This window comes from Miscanthus floridulus, chromosome 16, assembly GCF_019320115.1.
Source record: "Miscanthus floridulus cultivar M001 chromosome 16, ASM1932011v1, whole genome shotgun sequence".
Taxonomy (NCBI): Eukaryota; Viridiplantae; Streptophyta; class Magnoliopsida; order Poales; family Poaceae; genus Miscanthus; species Miscanthus floridulus.
In genome coordinates, this window is record NC_089595.1 from 27,160,773 (window position 1) to 27,168,353 (window position 7,581).

Sequence of the window (7,581 nt, forward strand, 5' to 3'; positions counted from 1 at the left end):
ATGACACGAGCAATCCACTAGAGTTACCTTTCGGCACTCCGCCAAGGAAGGTACAAATCCCCTCACAATCACCGGAGATGGCCACGAACAATCACCAACTCATGCCAATCCTCCACCGCTGCACCAAGCCGTCTAGGTGGTGGCAACCACCAAGAGCAACAAGCAAATCCTGCAGCGAAACAAGAATACCAAGTGCCTCTAGATGCAATTACTCATGCAATGCACTTGGATTCTCTCCCAATCTCACAAAGATGATGAATCAATGATGGAGATGAGTGGAAGGACTTTGGCTAAGCTCACAAGGTTGCTATGTCAATGCAAATGGCCAAGAGAGTGAGCTTGAGCCGGCCATGGGGCTTAAATAGAAGCCCCCATGAAATAGAACCGTTGGGCTCCTCACTGCACTGAACACGGGCCGACCGGACGCTTCGGTCATATTGACCGGACGTTGGACCTCAGCGTTTGGTCGTGCGATGTGCGCCACGTGTCATTGGCTTCAAACGCCGATTGCCCGATTTCAACGGTTAAGTGATGACCGGGCGCATCAGTTAGAAAGTGACCGGACGCTGGATCTCAGCGTCCGGTCGTTTCTAGTAAGGTTCCAAATGCAACATTTCTTGATCAGACGCGTCCGGTCATGCTCGACCGTACACACCCTACGTCCGGTCACTCAATGTTTCCTCTGTGCGCCTTACGTCAGCGTATGTCAGCACTGACCGGACGCACCCTACCAGCGTCCGGTCGAAGACTGAGACCACGCGCTCACTGCTGCTACTGACCGAACACGCCGGTCCAACTGAGACCAGCGTCCGGTCACTTACAGTGACCTTCGTCTTTTCTATCTAGGGCGCCGGTGGCACCGTCGGACTATCCGCACTCTACGGGCGGACACTCCGTCGGTGAAGTTTCTAACCCTTGCTCGAATGTGCCAACCACCAAGTGTATCACCTTGTGCACATGTGTGTTAGCATATTTTCACAAACATTTTCAAGGGTGTTAGCACTCCACTAGATCCTAAATGCATATGCAATGAGTTAAAGCATCTAGTGGCACTTTGATAACTGCATTTCAATACGAGTTTCACCCCTCTTAATAGCACGGCTATCTAACCTAAATGTGATCACACTCGCTAAGTGTCTTGATCACCGAAACAAAATGGCTCCTACTATTTATACCTTTGCCTTGAGCCTTTTGTTTTTCTCTTTCTTCTTTTCTAAGTTTAAGCATTTGATCATCACCATGCCATCACCATCGTCATGATCTTCGCCATTGCTTCATCACTTGGAGTAGTGCTACCTATCTCATAATCACTTTGATAAACTAGGTTAGCACTTAGAGTTTCATCAATTAACCAAAACCAAACTAGAGCTTTCAATGTCCAATCGACGCCGAAAGGTGGAGACACTAAGGCGAGGCAGTCAAAGGCGAGGCGAGAGCGAGATGCAACACCCGATCTAATTTTGAAACATCCAGATGCAACACTTGCAACATACGTCTGAGGGCAGATGAAACACTTGCAAAAACACCTTAAAAACACTTGAAAACTATGTAAAACATAGATAACATTTAGATAAAACACTTGCAACATATGTGTAAAATATATGCAACATCCAAATAAACACACTTACAACATATGTCTAAAAAACAACTGAAACATTGATAACAAAAGCTTGCAATATACGTGTACAACTATTGCAACATCCCTATCTACTTTTACAACATCCACATGAAACACTTGCAACATCTGGATAAAACACCTGAAACATGTGAAACATACTATTGCAATATGCGTTTTTAGCGCGCAATGTCACCTTGCTGCTTGGACGAATCGCGGAGCTCGACGCCGGCACGGAGGTCGGCGGCAGCACATAGAGCTTGCCAGTGCATGCTTGTTGTAGGGTCAAGATGGAGGACTAGAGGGGGGTGAATAGTCCTTTCTAAATTTAATCACGCTGGCTAACCGAAACAAGTGTAGAATTAAGACAATCGGTCTAGCCAAGACTACACCCCTCTATTGAAGTTCACAAGCACCTTATAAAGATCCTAATTAGGCAACAAAGATGTCGGGCTAGCTAGAGCTCACCTATCCAATTCTAGGAGCAAGGTCACACAAACCTATGCCACTAGTATTTTGCACACCGGAGAGCACCTACACAATTCTAGTAAGCAAAAGCACAAAGCTCCTAAGCTCACTAGCAATTCTCAATGATAACACAACCAATGCCAAATTAGAGAGTACAAATACTTAGCTATACAAACTAAGCAATGTGACTAACAAGGTTACACAAACCAAATTAGCCACGTAAGGAAGCTACTTCTATGCTACACAAGCAAGAAGGTAACTAGTTAGCTACACAAGCTAACTAATTACAAGAGCAACTACACAAGCATAATATATATAAAAGTAATTACAAGCTTGTGTAAGGGGATTGCAAACCAACGGGAAGAACAATGTTGACACAGTGATTTCCTCCTGAGGTTCACGTGCTTACCAACACGCTACGTCCCCATTGTGTCGACCGCTCACTTGGTGGTTCGGTGACTAATTGGCATCACCTACCAAGCCCTCATGTCTGGCACTGCAAGAACCTACCCCGAAAGTGAGGGTAGCTCAATGACACACTCAACTAGAGTTGCTCTTCGCGGCGAGCACAATGCCCCTCATAAAACTCTTCTCCAGAGCACCGCACAAGCTTCTTGCGGGCTTCGATGGAGACCACCACCAAGCGGTCTAGGAGGTGGCAACCTCCAAGAGTAACAAGCACCACCGGCTTGCAACTCGATCACCTAGTGCCACTCGATGCAACCTCATGATGTAATCGCACTAGAATCGCTCTCTCACACAATTGGATGATCACTATCAAGTATATGTGAGATGGAGGGCTCCAAAGCACTATCAAGCATGGACACAAAGTCCCCCAAGATGCTCAAACCTAGCCATGGCTGAGACCCCCTTCTATTTATAGCCCCACGGGCTAAACTAGACGTTATCCCTTCACTAGGCAAAACTCGAGACGACCAGACGCGCAGATCGTGTGCACCGGACACGTCCGGTGTGGCGACCGGACGCGTCCGGTCACTGCATTTAGTCACTGATTGACCACCACGTGTCCCATTCAAACGAAGTAGTTGTTGCCGCCCAACTGCGATCGGACGCGTCCAGTGTGGCCGATCGGACGCAGGAGGGCGGCGTCCGGTCGAGTCTAGAGAGCTCCCAAAGCCACTAAACTGCGACCGGACGCGTCTGGTGTGGCCGACCGGACGTAGGAGGGGTAGCGTATGGTTGAGTCCAGAGAGCTCCTAGAGCCGCTCAACTACGACCGGACGCATCCGGTGTGGACAACCGGACGTGCCCCTACGTCCGGTCCTCTCTGGACCAACACCCGCGCCCCACATCACCACGACCTGACGCTAAATAGTGATTACTCTGCATCCGGTCACTACTACAAGCCAGAGTCCGGTCACCTCGACAACTCTGCCTACGCCTGGCCAGAATACCGGACGTGTCCAGTATCGATATCGGACATGTCCGATCATGTCGAGAATACTGGACGCATCCAGTCACGTCGAGAATACCGGACGCGTTCGGTCACCCCGTGTCGAACGTGTTCGGTCACCCCGTGACCAGCGCATTCAACTCCTTTTCTTCACCAACTTCTTCTCCTTTGCAAATGTGCCAACACCACCAAGTGTACAACACCTTGTGCATGTGTGTTAGCTTTTCACAGACATTTTTCAAGGAGTTAACCACTCAACTTGTCGCGCCACTCGATCCTAGCGATGACGCAAAGTTAGATCACTCGAGTGGCACTAGATGACCAATATGCAAACAAGTTTGCCCCTCTTGATAGTATGGCCATCTATCCTAAACCCAGTCATCAACTTCTCTACACACCTATGACCGATGAAATAAAATGCCCTAGGTTATACCTTTGCCTTGTGCATTCCATTCCATCTCCTCTATTGTTGATGCAACACATGCACCAACCAATCACCCAATGATATGATCCACTTCATATCATCACATGACCGTATTGGTTCATCGATCTTGATTATACTTCACCATTGCCTTCGTCCATCGGCGCCAAGTCTTACTCAAGCTTCACCGCCACACGGTCCATCGCTCTAAAGCCTCAGACTTGCCCTTCACTCTTGCAACTGGTCCATCAGGCCAAGTTTTATCTTGATCTTCTCCACCTTGATCACATGACTCAATGTCATGTCTCATGTGCAATGAGCTCCTTCATCATCACATGTGTGAGCTTTGCAACATCTCTGAGCTATTTCCACCTTCATGGCATATGTTGCTCACACACATGTACCTATGGACTAATCACCTATGTATCTCACATAAACACAATTAGTTCATCTAGGATTGTCACTCAATTACTAAAACCAAACAAGGACCTTTCACTTGACCAAGGACCTGCTTGGTGCCTTGGGTGGGCACCTGCGCGAGGTGTGCGAGCACCCTGGGTGAGCATCTACGCGAACACCCCTGGGCGAGCAACTACTTAGTAGGCTGGGCCAGCGCACCCTTGGTGAGCACCTGCTCGGCGGCTAAAGCGAGCATCGAAGGCAGCCACGACAACACGAATGCTGTGGTGCTGGCGAGCGACGTGGCGGAGCGTGGAGTGGGGATGACAAGTGGCGCGATGGAGTCGGGCATGGAGGTCCGATGGAGAGGTGGATAAGGCCATAATGGTGGAGGCCGAGTGCAGGAGGTTTTATAAGCGGTGTGGATCAGAGTGAGCAGACGGATAAGGTAGCCAGTGGTAAAGCCATGTCTGTCCATCCTCGGACGCTTGCATGAGAGCATTACCACATCACATTCGGTAATGCTTGGTTGAGGGCGTCCAGATGAACGGACGGATCAACCCTGTGCGTGTGATGCCTAAGAAAAAAAGCGGGGGCATCTAGTTACAGGCAGGCGGGGCCGCACCCATCCTTTCTATGGGGCAACGCATGGGAGCGTGTGCGGCCACTCGAGTTCAGGATGTAGGTGACGCGTGGGGAACCATGTGCATGACCACGGAGTGAGGCTCCCTGTTGCGTTCGCTGTGGGCTAGACCAGTCGGCCAGGCCCCTAGCCACAGGCCTCCTTGTTGCGCCTGCCCTCTACTGCCTAGTGCCTAGGCCTGCTGCTACTTGTCATCCTCCACTTCTCTCTCTCTGTGTGTGTTGTCTGTGCCCAGGACAAGCTACCCCTACCACATGCTGTTTGCAGCATTGCTACTTTGGCCGACCAGATTAGCCAGTCGAAGGGCCAACCAGGCCGCTTGCCTATTTGTGAGAGGAGCACCTGTCCACATTTTCATGTGACATTTGCTACTTCTGTGATGGTTGACCGTTGGCAGCTGAGTGCTGGTCCAAATTTTTTGGTCACTCCATGGCATCGAGCTCCGTATGTTTTTATGCTTTTTAGATGTATGTTTCATCTGGTGTTGCACGTGTTTCATCTAGATGTTGTATATGTTGCATTGGCTATACACGTATGTTGCAAGTGTATGTTTCATTTTTTCAAACGTATGTTGTAAGTGTTTTATCTGTATTTTTCATATGTTGCAATGGCTATACACGTATGTTGCAAGTGTATGTTTCAAATGTTTCATCATGTTTAAACGTATGTTGCAAGTGTTTTATCTGAATGTTGCAGTGGCTATAAACATATGTTGCAATCGTATGTTTCAAATGTTTCGCCTATTTCAGACATATGTTGTAGCAAGTGCTTCATGTTGGAAGTGTTTCCATTAGCAGGCATAGTATGTTTCATGAGTTTCAGATGTATGTTTCATATGTTTCATCTGAATATTGCATGTGTTTCATCTTGATGTTGCAAAAGTAGATTTAGTGTTGCAAATGTAGATTTGGTCCCCGCATGTATGCACATCCACGAGCGTGCAGCATAGAAGTGAAGCGAGGGGTGCAACAGCATGCGGGGGCACGGGCGTGGGTGGTGTAACACCCTATGTTTTGCATCATGTTAAAAAACACTAAAATTTTAAACTTTTTAAAACTTTACAACAAATTAAAACCTTGACTATCTTTTTCTGCACAACTGTTTTGAAAATATATTTTTTAACAATTCTTGCATCAAAACTCCACCATATGCATTCCTATGCCACATAGGATTTAGTTGTAGTGCTAGAGATATCTTCCTAGGGTTAGAAAATAGCTTTGCATTTAAATTCATCGTCTGCACTTTGCTTGTTTGAATGCTTGTGTATGCTTGATTACTTGATTGTTTGATTGCTTGCCCTAGAATTTATTTGGCATCAAATAATTCCCTCTAAGCATCCTCCACCAAATACCTTTCCTTGACCCTCCCCTCATTTTCCAAGGTTCCCACCTTTCAAATTCTCTAGAATTCAAACCCAAATACACCCAAATGTACTTAGTTCAGTTTTTGGGAAAAAGAAAAGGCACTACATAAATGAGAAACGGCTCACGGGCTCAAATCACCCCTTCTCCCTCTCTGGCCCACACCATGGCCCACTCCCTCCCCCTCTTCTTCTCAGCATTGGGCCGCCATCGCACTGCCAACCCAAGACCGCGAACGCTTCCTCCTCTCCTCCCTTTCCGCAACGGGCCCACCCACTCACGCAACACAGTCGAGCTGCACAACAGCCCTTCCCCTCTCCCTCCTCTCGCTGGCGAATGGACCCCAGCCGTCAGCTCTTTCTTCTCCAGCACATCAACGACAACACTGTGGCCAAGTTGCCATGGCCATAGACCCGCTGTGTGGCACCGCCTACCTCCGTCGTCGTCATTCGCCGAGCACCTGCGCCCATGCGTGGGGACCGCCACCGCTATGCTTAGGTCACCAAAGCCATCGACCCATGGAGCCATCGCCATGGATGCACTCCTCTCCAGCCCACTGCCAGCCAGGAGACAGACGAGAGCACACTGTGTGCCACCGCCTTAGGTTCGAACACGTGCACGGAAGGTAACATGGAGCCTACGTAACCGAGGCGCGGCGAGAAAATATCTCGCCAGTGCAAACCGACCTCGGCGCCTATAAATAGGCCTGTCCCGTGCCTTTTCACTTCAACCATCACCACAGCGAGCTTTGCCTTGGCACAGAACACACCATCTCCCTCTTCTCTTCCCTCCTCCTCCCTCCTTTCGAGCTCTAGGTCGTTTTTCCCCAATCCGGTTCGCCGCGCTCGCCATGGGTGAGACCTCTGAGCTCTCCCTCTTCAGAGCATCATTGCCCAGTAGAAGTGGCCGGCTTGCTCCTAGGCTCCTCTACTACCTCCTCCACAATCTTAGCCCTGCATTGCTCTACCACCGCAAGCCATTCGCCGTCGCGCCGCCACCACCACTACCTGTCGTTAGCACTGCACAACCAAGCAAAGCAACCGCCTCTAAACACTCGCACACACACCGTGACCGCACACCATCCACCCTTGCATGCCAAAACACCCCATAATCCATCACCACGCCACCGCGGCTGCTACAGCAAGCCGCCATCGCCGCCGCGAGCACCCGCGGTCACCGAAGATTCCTCCTACCATTGCGGGTGGACCTCTAGGACACCGACAACTAGTTGGGGGTGACCTCCGAGCACCGTCGCCACTG